Source organism: Camelus ferus, chromosome 17 (genome assembly GCF_009834535.1).
Source record: "Camelus ferus isolate YT-003-E chromosome 17, BCGSAC_Cfer_1.0, whole genome shotgun sequence".
In the NCBI taxonomy this organism is placed as follows: Eukaryota; Metazoa; Chordata; class Mammalia; order Artiodactyla; family Camelidae; genus Camelus; species Camelus ferus.
Genome location: NC_045712.1, coordinates 30,332,743 through 30,347,824, shown reverse-complemented (window position 1 = coordinate 30,347,824; position 15,082 = coordinate 30,332,743). Strand labels below are relative to the sequence as shown.

At 61.8% G+C, this 15,082-nt stretch overlaps 1 long non-coding RNA gene across 3 annotated transcripts; it reads left to right on the top strand.

The window, feature by feature from the left end:
• Nucleotides 1-2,762: 2,762 nt before the first annotated feature.
• Nucleotides 2,763-11,333, top strand: LOC116657194. 3 transcript variants are annotated; one of them, XR_004312217.1, is made up of 4 exons: nucleotides 2,776-2,986; nucleotides 6,098-6,335; nucleotides 7,962-8,866; nucleotides 9,109-11,333. It is a non-coding gene; the product is annotated as an uncharacterized LOC116657194 (long non-coding RNA). The 3 variants fall into 3 exon arrangements; XR_004312218.1 differs by having other exon boundaries at nucleotides 2,763-2,813; nucleotides 7,962-11,333; XR_004312216.1 differs by having other exon boundaries at nucleotides 7,962-11,333.
• The last annotated feature ends 3,749 nt before the right edge of the window (nucleotides 11,334-15,082 follow it).

Genomic DNA, 15,082 nt, shown 5'->3' with positions numbered 1-15,082 from the left:
CTGCTCCCCCTGCACCTTGGGACAGGGGTCTTCCTCCCAGAAAGTCACCTGCAGGCCTGGGAGGCCTGGCCCCCCAGGGGGCCTCCGGCTCAGCCGGTGAGGGCCTCCTGAACGTGGCCGGTGGGAACAGAGACGCCTGAGGGTGTAGCACACACCGACTTCAAAGGCTGAGTGTGAAAAACGAATCTAAACTGCCCGGCCACCAGGTTTTATGTTGATCACATGTTGAAATGGTAGTATTTTGGACATACTAGGTTAAATAAAGTATAAAAATTGTTTTCATTTTCTTTTTTTAGCATGGCTATTAAAATGTGAAACCACACGCAAGGCTGGCGTGGCTCTCGATGTGCTTGTGCAGGACGGTGCTTGTCCCTCACGCCTACTAGCCATTTACTCCTCGTCTAATCCTCCCCGCGAGACTCCTAGTATTTTCCCCATTGACAGATGGAGAAACTGAGGCGCTGAGAAGTGACGCAATGCGCTCAGGGCCGGCGGTGGGCGCAAAGCTGGCAGGGCCACCCTGCAGGTGCCGCCGGGCACTGTGTGCACTGGCACACGTGCCACAGACGGTGGACCAGTGCAGCCGCCAATGGCCCAGCCACACGTGCGGCCGGCCTTCCGACGGCCTCGCGAGCACACACGTGCACACCCCCGCACACACCTGCAGGAGAGCAGCCAGCAGCCACTGAAGGCCCAGGTACCATCTGGACGACCTTTGGGGGTCCTGCTGTCGGCTGGCAGGCCCAGGACAGGCCAGCAGCCTCCCTGCTCACACAGGGCCTGGACAGGGGGCCTGGCTGTGACTCTGTCTGTGTCCACAGGGGCCAGGCCAGCCCTGAGCGAGTGGCCTGCCCAGCTGCCCCTGATGCCTGCCCGGTGGCGCTGCGGGCCCTTCCTTCTGGCCGTGCAGCATTTGCATAACACTCCACTAGCCCATGGATCGCATTACATGGAGGCCTGATGATAATCTTTGTTGAAATAATATTTAACACATGCTGCACTTTTAATTAACTATCTGAATAATCTCAAATTAATACCAGAGCTTTAAAAATAAGTTTTCATTTTCGCGTTTGGTAACATAATAGCAGCCCGGCTGGCCCGGTTCCCCCTCCTTTGATTTAATTAAAAGCCCTTTTGTGTGTCTCTTGTCACTTCAGAAATGGACAAAGGCACCCGGGTGGCCATCCGGGGCTCCAGGCTCGGGGGCTGGGGTCGCGGCGACGCAGGTCTCTGAGGTTCGGGCTGGCCACGGTGTGGCTGAGCACCGCACACATTCGCACAGGGACATGGATGCGGTCACGGACACCCAGGGTCACCTCCAAACACCTGACACACACGGAGGTGGGTGGTGACCTGCTTCCACACTCTCCACGCCTGTCCCGGCCACCGGTCACCCCCTGTGCCACCTGTGCAGGTGTGTGCCCAGTCACAGTCACACAGGGGGCGGTCTGGAGTGTCACCTGAGGCCAGTCTGGGCTGGGGGTTAACAGGTGGCGTTCTGAGTCCAGATCCGGGAAGACTGCGGGCTGCCTGGCCCACGGCCATCCCTGGCTAATGCCGGAGTGTGTCTCTTTCCCCGCTTTTCCGTCTCTCTGTCTCTGGGCCTCTGTCCCAGGCTTGACGCTTCAAGAAACGGGGCCAGGCAGGCAGCCTCCTGGGGCTGTTGGTCCCCTGGTTTACACTGTGCCCAGGGCCCAGCCCCGTCCTCGGCCTCCTCCCGGATCCCGAGGTGCAGCAAGGAAGACAGCTTCTCCTGGGGTCTCTGCCGTGCTCCCCGCTGACCAGGCAAGTCCTTCTCCCCTGGACCAGAGACAGGCCGAGGGAGGCCTTCTGTGGGCTCGTGGCCCCAGGGAGCCCGTGGAGACGCAGGGGGCCCTGGGGAGCTTCAGTTTTCTCTGCAGCCCGGGGGTGCGGTGGGGCGTGGATCTTTCTGCTCAGTGAGCCTGAGGCCCTCAGGACCCCTCAGAGGCGGGGCGCATGGAAGACCCCCTCCTGCTGAGCCTGGATTCCCGGGAGGGGCATGCAGAGATTCATTTTGTTCTGAGGCTGAAGGTCACGAACGGCTCCGCATGGAGAGCGTGGCTGGGTGGAGGCCCTGCGTGTCCCTCAGAGCCCCTCAGAAAGTGGGAGATGGGGCTTGTGCCACACCTGGGGCTCAGGGACAGGTTCAGACGCTGCCGCCGTGGGTGGCCAGTGGCCACATCTTCCCCAGCCTCCTCATCCTATCAGCAAATACGGAGGGGCTGGGTGCGTGCTGAATGAACCCATGGTGTCCCGTGGCCACATGGCCGTGACCGTGGCAGGGTCCCTGCCCTCACCAGGCACCCACTCCAGTGGGGTGATGGTCCCGTGCGTGGGGCTGGGAAGCTGCGATGCAGCTGGGATGGTCAGAGGAGAGGCTCCCGGGGCTGCCTCCCACCCTGCACGCTGGTCCAGGGACCTAGAGCAGGACCAGCAGGGCCCGGTCCTGGGAGCTGGCCACCCTGGGGGCAGCTCCCCCTCCCCCCACACCAACCAGTCCCTTCTGGCTCAGGCTGACCAGCAGGCCCGTCAGCAGGGCCCCAACAGACTCCTGCCCCTGGGGTTGCCTGGCAGGCCGGGCCAGTCTGCTCCCACCCGCCTGCCCTGGCCAGTGAGGACCGGCCAGGACACTCCAGGCACCTTGCCCCCCACTGTCACACACACTCACACACGTGTTCATTCACACACATCCACACACGTGGTTGCAAGTCACCTGAGGCCACACACTGAGCACACAGGCTCCCAGACGCCGACTGCCCGTGAGGAGGAGTGACAGTCGTGGCCTGGGCCCTGTGAGTCTGCCCACTTGGGCTGCTGACCGAGGTGGGGGCGCCTGCGGGGTGGGGGCTGCTGCCATCCTGAGAGCTTGCCGCGCGCCGGTGGCCGGCGTAAGCCCCCAGGACCCTCCAGGTCTCAGGCCAGGGCAGAGGTCATGTTTACAGAGGAGGAAACAGGGTTTCAGAAGGTGAGTTAAGTTGCTCAAGGTCACACGGGGAGACGTGGACAGAGCCGGGCCTGGAGCTCGAGTCCCTTCACCTCCTGAAAGGCTAACGGCCCTGTGGCCTGACCAGGAGCAAGGCTGATGAGCAGGTGGCGGCCAAGCTGCATCTGGGACACCAGGAGGACGACCCTGGTGCTGACCCGGGAGCCTCACGGCTCCCTGTCTGTGGCGGGGGCCCAGGGAGCTGGGGAGCTGGCCGCTGCAGTGGGAGGGGTTCCATGCCTCTCAAGGTTGTCACAGAGCCAGAAACCAGTGATGCTTGTGTCCCCGGCAAGAGGCCTGTGACCTTGCCCCATCCAAGCCGGGAGAGCCTGCCGAGGGCTGCTGTGCACAAGTGTGAGGACTCGGTGCCTGGGGGACTCGCCTAGAACTAGGTCCTTCATTCAGTCATTCGGTCAGTCAACAGGTATGCACCCAATGCCCGTAGGGGCAGGCGCTGTCCTGCACAGATGGGCAAGACTGACCCGGGCCCTGCCCTCCTGGAGCAGCCATTCTACTGGGGAAGAGGAGCAGTACGCACCAAAGAAATGGATGAAGTGATTTCAGATAATGATCACTAGCCAGAGTAATCAGGGAGGGCTATTCTGAGGAGGTGACCTTTGGGCTGAGACCTGAATGACAAGGAGGCAGCTGGGCAAGGAATCCCCCCCACCCCGTCTGAGGGGTAGCTGGGGGCCCAGCTTCAGCCCACGGTTGCCTGTGGAACTGAGCACCCAATTTTGGCCAGAGGTTCCAATTTTGCAAGAAAGCTGGAAGTCTAAGTTTTTACACAAAACCTCCTGATTTTTCAAATGGCCACAACTGTTTCAACTTTTTCAGAAACTGTTAAGCCACAGAAACCTTTCTGGGGGCCAAAACCACCAGCTTGTGGCCTCTGGTTTGAGACCTCACTAGGGAGGGAGGGCCTGGAGTCAAGCCCTGCCTCCCAGACCTCCTCGCTGTGTGACCTCGGGCAGGTTGCCTGTGCTTTCTGCGTCTCAGTGCTTCCATCTGTGAAATGGAGACAATAACAGCGCCTGCCCTACAGGCTGCCATGGAGGGTTAAGTGCTTAATCTGTCCATTTATTCAGCAGATGTTCATGAACACTTCTGTGTACCAGTGTCAATGCTAGGTTTGGAGGTCATAACAGCAGACAAAAAAGACAGCCTCTGCCCTGGTGCCTCTTACCATCCATGCGGGACAGAAAATGAACAAATGAGTGAGCACCACATAGGAATGCTGTGTAGCCAGAAGGCCAGGAGAGAAAACAGGACCAAGAGGGAGGCAGGAAATTGGCATTGTAGATGGAGTGGTCAAGGAGGGCCTCCCTGAGGAGGTGGCATCGGAGTAAAGTCTTGAAGGATACAAGGAGGTGAGGTACACAGATATCAGGGTGAAGTGATGCAAGCAGGGGAACAGCCAGTGCAAAGGCCCTGAGACCTGGCTGCTCAGGAATAACTAGAGATTCGGGTCAGGGAGGTGGGGAGGCGGGTTTGGAAGGAAATCAGGTGGGCCTCGTGGAGGCTGTGAGGGCTTCAGCTTTCCCTCTGAGATGAGGAAAGGTGAGAGCCAAGGGAGGATGTGGAGCAGAGGAGAGGAGAGATCTGACTTCTGTTTCCACAGGAGCCTGTGGCTGCTGCTGGGGCAGAAGCTGGGAGAGCAGGAAGGAGGCTACTCCAACAGTCTGGGCAGCACTAGGGGCTGGCCCAGGGCGGCAGGGGCTGGTAGAAGCCAGTTAGATTCTAGGCAGATGCTGAAGGTCAGGCGGGCACAGAGAGATGTCAAGAAGATGTCCAGGTTTGGTCCAGGCGCCTGGAAGATGGGGAGGTGGAGAAAGCTAGCTCAGGGTGGATGTGAAACTGAGGTGGACACGCAGAGGAAGAGGCTGGAGAGAGGAGGCTGGGAGCAGAGGGCACCCCACCTGGGACTGGATGGGGTGGGGGGGCCAGTGCAGATGCAAGTGAGGACAGTGGCTCTAGCAGCCAAGAGTGGATGGATGGATGCTGATAGCATTTGTCATTTCAGGTTCCAGGGAAGGGGCTGGAAGCAGCTCCGGAACGCAGGCCGGGGAGGCGACGACGGGCGGTCCGTGCGGGCCGGGGACACAGCCTGAGGGCTCCGGTCCCGGGCCCTCCCCTCCCCCTCACCACCTGCGGGGTCGGTCAGACCCGGCCTTTGTCCCGCGCCCCAGCCCCGCCGCCCCGCGCGGCGCCCCCCGAGCAAACACAGCTGAGCGCCGCGCTCGCGTGCCGCCCCCGCCCCCAAATCTCCGGCGGGCGGCGGGCGCGGGGCAGGCAGCTTAGCGGGGCAGCTGCGGCCGCGGGCGGGCTGCGCTCGGCCGCTCCCACCGGCGCGCGCCTTTGTCATGCAGATGACCGCGGGCGGCGCGAGCTCGCTCCCCAGCTGACCCAGGGCGCCCGCTCCCAAAGCAGGCCCAGGCCGGCGCAAGAGCCGCTTTCTTCCCCCGCCGGAACCAGATCTCCCCCGCGCTGGGCGGCCTGCGCCAGCCCCTCGGCGTCTCTGGGCCTGTCTCCTTGCGTTCCAGGCAGAGGCGCATCAGGGGAGCGGCCCCCGTCCCTCCCACACGGACCCGGTCCAGCCAGACCAGCAGAGCGGGCCCTGACCTCTGCCCGCACTGTGCGTCGCGGGACCCAATCCCTGCCCCCGCTGGCCTCAGTCTTCCCATCAGGGCTTTGAGGGCTGGACCCAAAGGCAGGGAAAATGTCTGGGATGAAGCTTCTGGCCCCAGAGGCCGCCAGGAGGCTGACGGCACAGGTGTAACTGCCTGGGGCTCAGTGGGGGCTCTGGGTAAAGGCGTAGCTGCCCCCATGCCGGACCCCCTCCCTCCCAGAGCTGCCCGTGCTAGAGGAGGTGGGTGGGGCCTTGACGGGGGTCACGCCCACTTTCCCCTGAGCAAAAGATCGGCCAAACGAGAGGTGATCAAATGGAAAGTTATTTACTGCCCGGTGTCAGGCGTCAGGCCTGAGGCCAGACCTGGAGGAGAAACATTCCTGGGCTGGAACTGGGCCTGGAGGAGCTGGTGTCCTGCGGGTCACCACGTCCTCCTGGGAGCGCCTTCTCTCCCCACTTTGCAGATGAGGGGCCCAAGACTGCGAGCCCTGGAAACCTGGCCCCAGCCCTTGTCTTTGCCTGCAAAGAACGGAGGCCTGGAATTTGTGCCAGAAGGTGCAGAAATGACCCACATGCGGGGACCTGATGCTTGGCTTCCAGAAGCACAGAGTAACGAGTCCTCAGCCCACCCTGGGGGAGAGCAAGTGACCGACGGCCTGGGCGCTGGGCGCTGCAGGCAGGCCCCTCCCCCTCCACCCCCAGGTGAGTCCCGCGGTCACCGCTCGGAATTCCAGTTCCGTGGGAGCGCTGGGCCAGTGATTTCACTTCTAGGACTTCATCTTTAGAAAGAGTGGCCAGGACGACAGGGAAAGTGTACTTGTGTGCAGACCAGGATGGCTGCTGGGCAGATGGGCGTCCCTGGCCTCGCGTAACCTCAGTGTCCTCATCTGGAAGGTGGGGACATGGTGACACCTACAATGAGCCCCAGGGCCCGTGGGGAGTGCGTGAAGCCAGGCGCGTGGGGGCACATACGACAGGGGCTCAGTGGAGGAAAGCGGGGTGCTGGGTGTGATGCGGCCCTCTCTCTGGGTGGCTCCTGGGTTCTCCTCAGCGATCCCACCTCCCGACCCCACCCTCCCTCACCCCACCAGGTGGTCCCCAGCTCAGGCTGAGGAGGTTGCTGGGGAGAGGGGCGTCAGTCAGTCTGTCCAGTGGACTGTGTGTCAGTCCAGCCCACGCTCAGCCCCGCCATTACAGGGGAGGGTGGGCAAGGGGAGGAGAAACCAGCCGCCCACACCTCCCCAGGCCCTGGCTCTCTGGCTCAGGCGGGAAGGGGAGGCAGGGGACGGTGGGGGGTTTACCTCACACACCTCCAGGGAGGGGCCTCTGTGGCTGGATCCAGTTTCTGGCAGGACTGGTTAGTCCAGGTGGCCCTGGGTGGATGGCCGAGATGAGGTCTCTGCGGGTTGGCTGGGGCACGGGAGACCCGTGCGGGGCTGAGACAGGGTGGCCCAGGCCCGGCCAGGCTCAGAGGTGCTGTGTGGGCTGCGCCTATCTTGTCCCAGCTGCTGCTGCCAGCTTTTGGGGACCACACGGATGCCCTCTCTGCACCCCCTTTCCCTAGCCCCAGAGAGAGGTGACTCCGGGGAGGGGTGGTGCAGGCCCAGGGTTGCCCAGGCAGGATGTGCTGCAGGTAGGCGTTTGCACGTGCACACACAAGGTGCTGAAGCCAGGAGGCAGTGTAGACTGAGGCTGTCCGGGTGTGAGGTGGCCCAGGGCTCCACATTTCAGGTGGCCACAGGCTTGGTCATGTCTGTCAGACCTTCTGGAGGACCCCGGGCTGGCTGGGCCAGCTTGTCCTCCTAGCCTGCTCTCCTGGGCCGATGGCTTCCTGCTGTCTTCACGTCACCATGACCCAGAGCACTGACCTCTGGTTTGAGTGTCACCCTTCCCTGCCTGGACCCTGACCACTCACCCTCAGGGATCTCACAGCCCAGGGAGAGGCTGTGGTCCCCCACTTCATGGGGGAAAGCCCTTAGTCCTCTGCACAGGACTCCCTCCTTCTCAGCACAGACCTGGGGAAAGGCAGCCCTCGGGTCTGAGCGCAGAGCCTGAAATGGGGTTTGCAGGAAGTATCTGTGGGAAGTAGTCCCGGGGAACAGGGGGCGCCCTGGGGGGCGGGGCACGGCAAGGGGAAAAGCCAGCAGGAGGAGGCATTGTTGGAGTACAGTCAGTGGGTACGGACTCCACCGTGCCACCTGGGACACCTCAGGCTCGGGCTGAGAACCGGCCACCCCAGGGACAACAGAGGATGTAGCCACAGGCTGCCACCCCACCGGGCGAGGCTTGTCCATCAGCCTCCAAACTTCTGGGTTCGTTTCCCAACAGGTCCTGCAGGTGGTCCTCACGCCGTATCAGAGACAGCTGGGCTGTCAGCACCCACCAGATGGTCACCTATGGCCGCGGCCAGGACGAGCCAGGCTGGGAGGACTTGAGGTGGGCCACAGAGGTGTCCGATACAGGGCATGGTTTAAACAGAGCTTATTCGGAAAATCTGAGATTCACTAAGGCCCATGGATCAGGAGATGGCTGCCATCTAAGAGGTCGTTTCTACACACAGTCCCAGAGGAGGGGGACGCCACCCCACGCAGGGCCACGAGGGGGGGCTCGGGGAGGTCGGGAGGCAGCAGGCAGCAGGACAGGGACCTGGGGACCACCTAGGGGCCCATCGTGTGTGATGAGCTGGCGTCTAGACCAGCAGAGATGAGGTCCCACCCTGGGGTAAGTTGAGAGAGTGACCACTGGGATCGCTCCCCATGTGCTTGGTCAGGGGGAAACTGACTGAGGCGCCACCTGCCCAGCTAGTGAATTGCAGCCACCAAGCCCCTGTGAGCGAAATGGCAGTGCAGGGTCGTCAGCTCAGTAGAGGTGAGTTGCCGGCCAGTCCCCTTGCGGTGACCCCATCGGCACCCAGCTTCAGTCTCTGCCGTGAGGGCGGGGTGTTTGCCCGCAATGGTGGTGGGAGCTGTTGGGCCTCCGTACGTGTGCGCCCCGCCCAGACCGCGTGCAGACGTGGGAGTGGTCGCCGGGCAGGCAGTCCTGCCCCCGGGTTGGCGCATCTCTCCTGGGGCTGGGGGGCTACACGCTCTGTGCCTGCCCAGAACGTTAATCCCCCGACTCCCTGGCCTCAGCAGCTCTTGCTCCTTCCAGGCCCACGACCAACCCGCAAGCCACCAGCTGACGTCCCTGGGGTCCAGCCGCCCCTTCCCCAGGTGGCTCCTCCCTCCCCTCAGGTAAGCGAGGGGCCACCGCCCAGACCACCTCTCTTGACCCTTCTCCTTTAGCAATGCCCCCTCCTCAGGGCTGGTGTCCAGCAGAGCCATCGTGAGCCAGGCCTCGTCTTTTTCTCCTCCATCCGTTGACCTTGGGGAGCCATCCTGGGAGGCCCCAGGTGGGCAGAGGAGTGGGTGTGGGTACAACAGAGACGGGGAATGTGGGAGGCTGCAGCGTGCTCCCTGTCCTGTGCTCCATGCAGGGGGCCGGCCCCAGACCCGGCTGTGGGTCTGATGAGGACCAGATCCAGTCACGCAGTCATGGGACGTTCCCCCACCAGATGCCCGGCCCCTCAGGGCCCTGAAGCATTCTGGGAGCTACTCTCAGAGTCGCCTGGCCATGCTGGGGCCTCTGAGCATCTGTGCTGACCCCTCCCACCAGGGCTGGCCAGCAGCTCCATGCGGAGCTGTGTCCACCACCATCTGCTGGACCTGCAGGTCAGGTGACTGGGGGCAGCTGATGACAGTCCGAGCCTCCTGCAGAGTTGCTTCTTGCTCTGGGCTGCATTCAGAACTTGCAGCCTTTGGGTCACCTAATGACTGGGTTGGGCAGCATTTCCAAGTGCGATGTTGGCTGCACCCCTGATGCCAGGGCCCACTGAGGGCTGGGTCTCTTTCTTCTTGGCTGGAGGTGCGAGGGGCAAGAGCTTGTCCTTTTTGCCAAAAGGGACTCCCCAGCTTGTCCGGGCCTTGGGACCCCTGAGGTCTGCATTGGCACTGTGAGCCTCACGTGCCTCACGGGATGGGGAGGGCGCGTGTGTCACCCGCCCGGGTCTGCGGAGCACGGTGTCATCCGGGGACTGGACCTGCAGGATGCTGGCTGGCAGACCCAGCGCCAGCACTTCCTGCAGGGGCACATCCAGCCTTCCTCCCTCTGGTGAAGTCCTTAAAATGCAATGCAGCCTTCAGTGTTGTTAAGCCACCATAATATGCCCCATTTCCACACCAGGGACCCAGCTCCATCTTTCCTGTTCGTGCAGGCGGTGTCTGGAAGTGCAGGCGGTGTCTGGAATCGCACTCCCTCTGGGGTCGACCATGATTATTTTGGGTGGTGGGACTTGGGAGTGATTAATTTTGGGTTTTGATTTTTCTGTTCTTTAAGTATTTAAAATAGGTATGTCAATCATCGCAAGGAAAAACTTATTTCTTTTTTTGGTACCCTTATGAGATGATGGATGTTAACTGAGCTCACTGTGGTGGTGACTTCCCCGCACGTGCTCGTCAAGTCATTACGCTGAACACCTCAACTCGCACCCTGATGTATGTTACTTACAGCTCAGTAAAACTGGAAAAAACTTAAAAATAAAAATAAGTTTTCAAAAAGTGTGTTAAATGTTTAATAAATGACATTTTAAAAACTCAGTGAACACTGCTGAACGCGTCCCGTGAGCCACAATATGGCAGTCAGGTTTGGGAGGAGTTTGCTCTGAGAGTAGGGGTGGGGGGTGCCTTCCCAGAACCACAAAATTTTAAATAAAGGGAAAGAAAAACCATTTATCCTCCTTTCCTGTGTGAACTGTTTCTCAAGATTAACTGATGAGGGAAGCTCTGTTTAGGAAAATTCCAAGTGATCAGTGGAAAGGGAATGAGACTTTGCAACCCTCTCCTGGTGGTATTAGGCACCGCCATCAGCGGTCCCCGAAATCGTTAGTGAAAAGCAGACAGTTGCTTTGTCGTGAATGGGCCGGGCTGAGAACTGGAGCCCCTGGTCAATTTTAATCTCGCAGAAAGGAAGTGATCAGATGTTCGGCGTGTCCTGGAGCGACCCCGCAGGAAGCACACATCGCCAATGCAGTGGGCCTGTCAGGGACTCTGGCCTGAATCTGATCAAGCCCCTGGCCTGCAGGAAACACGGGGCTCAGAAGGAGCAGAAGGGCCGAGGCGGCACCCGAGATGGGGCCCACCTGGCCTCTCCTCCTTCACTCCCTCCTCCTCCCTTGGCCTCTGAGCATCCCTGGGGCCTCCTCCATCCCTGCCCACACCGGTGATCGCACCCATTCTCGGCCTCTAAGCACGCTGCAGGAGCTGATGGATGTCGATATCCCCCCAGTCCTCATCTTTCTCCTGAACCCGAGGTCACGTCTCCACGCAGTTACTGGGCATCGCTTACTTGGCGGCCTAGCATGCGGGTCAAGCTCAGCACGCCCCAAACTGAACTCTAGACTTCCTTCCACGAGTCTGCCTGCCCCACAGTCGTCCCCGTCCCAGTGAATAGGGGGGACAGTGTCTTATCAGGACAGAGACCTCAGAGTGACCCTCGACTCCTTCCTCTTCCCCGGTGCCCAGTCCATCGGCAGAGCTCGCCAGTTCTGTCTCCCGGATCCTCTTCAACTGTACCACCGTCCCCACTGCCCTCCTGGTGGGAGGCCCCCCCAGCCGACAGCCACGGCAGCCTCCCCCTCCCCACTCCACCCCAACAGTCCCAGTGACCCCCCAAAACACAAGTCAGCCCTTCTCTGCTCCGCAGCTTCCCACGGCCTCCCACACACCCAACAGAGAGCACCGCTCTTAGAAGGCCCACAAGCCTTGGAGGGTGATCCAGGCGCTTCCGCAACTCCCACCCACTTCGGCTCCGAGCCCTCTGCTCTTCAGGGCTTGCGGGGAGTGCTGTCCCCCAGTCATCTCCCGTCCGGCCTCCCTGTCTGCTCCAGGGGACGGTTCGTGCAGGCTCAGCGCCGGGCAGTGCGCAGGACACAGAGAGCGAATTCCCAGGGCGCAGGGTCTGAGAGGGAGGATTCCCAGGTGACGGGGTGGACATGCAGGTGGCCAGAGGGACCACTCTTGAGAAGGAGCCCAGAATGGGGTCAGATCTGGGCAGGAAGAGACTAAGCTCACGTTCAGCACAAGGACCAAGTGGCATCCGTAGGCGTCCTGGATGGCACCCACGGCACAGCCCCACAGGTGGACGGTCTGGAGCCCGAGGCAGAGGGAAGACGGGGAGGCAGTACCGGGGCCAGCATGGCAGCCGTGGAGGCACCGAGACCACGCTGCCCAGGTTAGCCCCGGGTCTGCGTGGTACCAACGCTCTCCAACCAGCTGGGCCTGCTGGGAGGAGATCCAGCAGCCAAATTCGTGTATGAAGCAACGCGCAAAGAGACAGCGCAGCTGACTCGCTTCATGGAGACACAGACACACCCAGGTGGGTGGTTCCTCGAGCCAGCCTTTCCCGGCCAGCAACCAGCGGGCAATTGATAAGCCTAATTAATAATTAACTGCTAAATTAAACATCTACTTAAAGCAAGTGTGGGAATCAGTCTGCAATGACTGCCTTTGCCCTCCTTTCCTAAAGGGGCCCTGTCAAAGGACCAAGGACGGTGTTGGGACCACGTGGTGGAGGGCCCACCATGGCGCGCGTCAGGGTGGTGCGCAGGACCCAGCAAAGTTGGGAAGGGGCCCAGGCCTGGCCCACAAGGGTCCAGGACACCAGCCTGGTCTCCATGAGCTGGCATGGAAAGCCTTCTCCACCCAGAAGGCTCTGCCGGTGATGGGCGAGCTGGGGACAGGCAGAGGCCAGCCCTGCCCTCCAGGAGCTGGCACCCCGACTTCCAGGCAGATGATATTCAGGAACCCGGAAGTGGAGAGAGCCCAACTCCTGTGGTCCCAAAGGAGGGAGAAACGGGGTGGCGGGGCCACGGGCCACGAAGACGGCTCCTCTTGGCCCTGACAGTGAGGAGCGGGAAGGGCACGCTGGGTGTGGGAGCTGTGTGGCTGGAGGCATGGCTGTGGGGAGGCGTGTGCGGGTGGCCTAGGGTTCGGGGTGGCACTGGGGCCTGAGCATCTGGAGGAGAAGATGGTTCACATGTACCCTTGCTACCACCTCAGAACCCCACGACCCCAGGGGTTTCCTGACCGGCTGCTTGGGTGACCGCAGGCGTAACCACGGCGCCTGGGGGCTCAAGTAGCTGGTGGTGCCAGGTTCCTGCTTTGGGGGTGTGACAGCGCAGTGTGGTTGGTGGGTAGGGCGGCCCTTGCCCCGCGCTGCCCAGCTCCCATGTCTCCCAGGCCCCATGGAGGGGAGACCTGTTCTGCTGGCCAAACCCCACCAAGATAGGGAGTGCCAGGGCAGGGGACGTGGGGCCAGGAAGCCCTGGCGGGGGAAGGGGGTAGGGGGCTCAGAGATGTCATCTGAGGTCACACTTAACATGGGGTGGGCCCAAGACCCCTCTAAGATGCTGGTGGAGGCTGTGATCAAATCTTTTCTTAACACAAAACCAGCCTCCTGGGATGCCTGCCCCGGACAAGCTCTTCTCTGTGAGCCTGGCCTTCCCAGACCATTCGCAGGGCTCACTAAGAGGGGTGACTAGTGCCTCCGGATGGACGAGATGTCAGGGGCTCTGGGGCAGGCAGGCAGCAGGCCTTGGGGAGTGACCAATGGGCATGCTCCCAGAGTCAGGGGGAGGGGGAGATTTGAAAGGTGGAGAAGCAATTCCAAAATAGCCTGGGGTCTCCAGCCAGCGGGGCTGAGCAAGACCTGGACCCAGCCAGCTGCTGCCCAGCTGAGGGCTCCGGCCCCGCCGTGCAGGGCCCCCCTCCTACCCCGGCTCCTGGACGCAGCCTCCTGGCCTCCTCCTTCACTCCAATCCCAGACACAAGACACCCTCCTCCTGCCGCTCAGGGAGTGGGCGCCGTGGCCAGGCCGTGCCCCAGGGGTGCCAGCAGTCAAGCACCCTCCCAGGCGGGAGGCTGTGGGGGAACAGGTGGCCCTGAGCTGGCCTCTCAGCAGCCGCTCTGCCCCCGTTCTCGCTGTAAGCCCTGGGGTAGCTCAGTGACAGCCCCCAGAGATGGCCACGTCCTGAGCCCCTGAAGCTGGGGGCCACCTCGGACGGCAGAAGGGACTTCGCAGGTGTGATGAAACTCGGGCTCTCTTGAGGAGGAGAGGGCCCTGGCTTCTCCGGTGGGCCTGAGGAATCACCAGGGTCCTTGTGAGAGGGAAGCGGGCTCCGAGTCAGAGGGAGGGGCTAGGAGACGTTACACTGCTGGCTCTCGAGGAGGAGGATGGGGCCGCACGCCAAGGAACACAGGCCGCGTGAGCCCGCGTCTCCCCGAGTCTCAAGAAGGAGCGCAGCCCTGCCCACACCTGATCTGAGCCCAGGGAGGCCCGGCTGGAGGTTGACCTTCAGGCCCGGAAGAGAGTAAGTGTGGTCGCTTTCAGCCATGAAGTTGGAGGTAGGTTGTTACCAGAGTCACAGAAGTGGATCCAGGCTCCTTCCCTGAGGAGTCCTAAGGAAAGCGAAGGCCCCGATCACAAAGCAAAAGAAGTTCTGGAGGCGAGGAGCGGGGCGGCCTAAAGCGGGGGGCCCCTGGCGGCTGAAGGGGAGGGCGGAAGGGGCACGTGCAGGGGAGGCGTAGCCCGCCGCCAGTGGGAGGGGTTCCGCGTAGTGGGCAGCAAGGCCGATAAGGAACCTGAGGCTGGACCCTACCCCTCCTGCCAGAAGCTGGTGCACATCTCACTGGAGGCTGGAGGTCAGCAACCCCCACAACTCCCCACGGGGCCACACTGTCCACCTGAGACCTGCCAGGGCCGGCGGCAGAAACAGCCCAGCAGAGATGGAGCAGGGGCCTCCACTCCCCGAGCCCCGCGGCCATGGGCATCTACCTCCAGGAGAGAACACCTGGTGGGAGGCAGCAGGAGGCTGGTGGTCCAGCGACCCGGGACGTTGCCCCCCCGCCGAGCACCCCTCTTCTCCCCGCGAGGCCTGCGCCCCCTCCCGTGGGGTGGGGTGACAGTCCCACCTGTCCAGTCTGCATGACTTGGAGGGCGGCCACCGGCCACAGTGTGTTGTTTGTGGACAAAGCTTGTGTATCACAACACACTTGGAATGATGCCCATTCTAGTTAAAAAGGAAAAATACGTCCACGCACTGTAGAGGTTTCCAAGGTACTGGCTGGGACACTGGGTGAGCCGTCCCAGTGAGCCTCCGGGGACCTGACTGGGCGTGTCTGCTGGGGTTTAATTCAGCGTTCTTCTGTACATTTTTGATGTGTTACAGTGAGTGCGAGCTGCAAGGTACATGTCAAATTTGTCACACAGGTGTGTCCAAGCAGAATCGCCCTGTATGTAACCAAATGCTGCTTCTCACTGCCCCCACAGCCTCTGGGCTTGGGGGAATCCACGTGCCCACAGCCATGCCACCCACTGGGGGTGGAACTGTCAGTCCACCAAGTCAGGAGAGGGCA